This window comes from Gavialis gangeticus, unplaced genomic scaffold, assembly GCF_001723915.1.
Source record: "Gavialis gangeticus isolate Ggan-Ray unplaced genomic scaffold, GavGan_comp1, whole genome shotgun sequence".
Classification (NCBI taxonomy): domain Eukaryota; kingdom Metazoa; phylum Chordata; order Crocodylia; family Gavialidae; genus Gavialis; species Gavialis gangeticus.
The window spans coordinates 184217483-184218193 of NW_017728992.1; the positions used below are offsets into that span (position 1 = coordinate 184217483).

General features: G+C 67.1%; 1 long non-coding RNA gene across 1 annotated transcript in view; it reads right to left on the bottom strand.

The window, feature by feature from the left end:
• Window positions 1–336, bottom strand: part of LOC109299922 — a 14721-nt gene extending 14385 nt beyond the window's left edge. Inside the window, exon 1 of the long non-coding RNA XR_002098058.1 lies at window positions 327–336. This is a non-coding gene — a long non-coding RNA (uncharacterized LOC109299922). The remainder of the gene's footprint in view (window positions 1–326) is intronic.
• Window positions 337–711: the final 375 nt, after the last annotated feature.

The window sequence follows — 711 nt, forward strand, 5'->3', positions numbered from 1 at the left end:
CACCTGCCAAATGCAACACTCAGCCATGGGGCAGGGCACATCCCCCATGCATGCTCCCCATGCGGCACCCTGAAGCCACGTGCCACACCCACCCTGCGCACCACCCCCCCCACACACACCATGCCCCCAGGCACAACAGGAGCACAGCAATGGGGTGCGTGGTGAGGGCAGGGCACATGGCCGCAGGGTGCCACAGGGTGCAGGGAAGGGGCATGCAAGGAGTGGGCAGCGCCTGTCACCTGTAGCACGCAGGGTGGGGCACGCCCCACATGCCCAATCCCTGCTCGGCACCCTGTGGTCATGTGCCCACCCCCGGTGGGGAGCACCAGCCATCTGCGGGCTGTGGAGAGCGCGTGGCATGGGGGTGTGGGTGCATGGCTGCAGGCAGTCCCAAGAGCAGCACCCAGCAGCTGCAGCAGCCACATGCCACATCCCTGCCTACACTCCATGCCCCGCCACATGCTGTGCCACACACCCCCAGATGTGGAGCACCCACCAGCTGTGGCTGTGGGACACCCAGGGTGTGGGGGGCATGGCCGCAGATTGCTGCAAGGGTAGCAGGCACAGGGGGTGCAGGCAGCGCCCACCAGCTCTAGCACATGGCTGCAGAGTAAGGTGTGCCCCTCATGCCTGCTCTCAGTGCAGTACCCTGAAGCTGCATGCCACCCCCCCAGGCACCACACCCCCCGCACGCCCTCTGCCACACCCCAG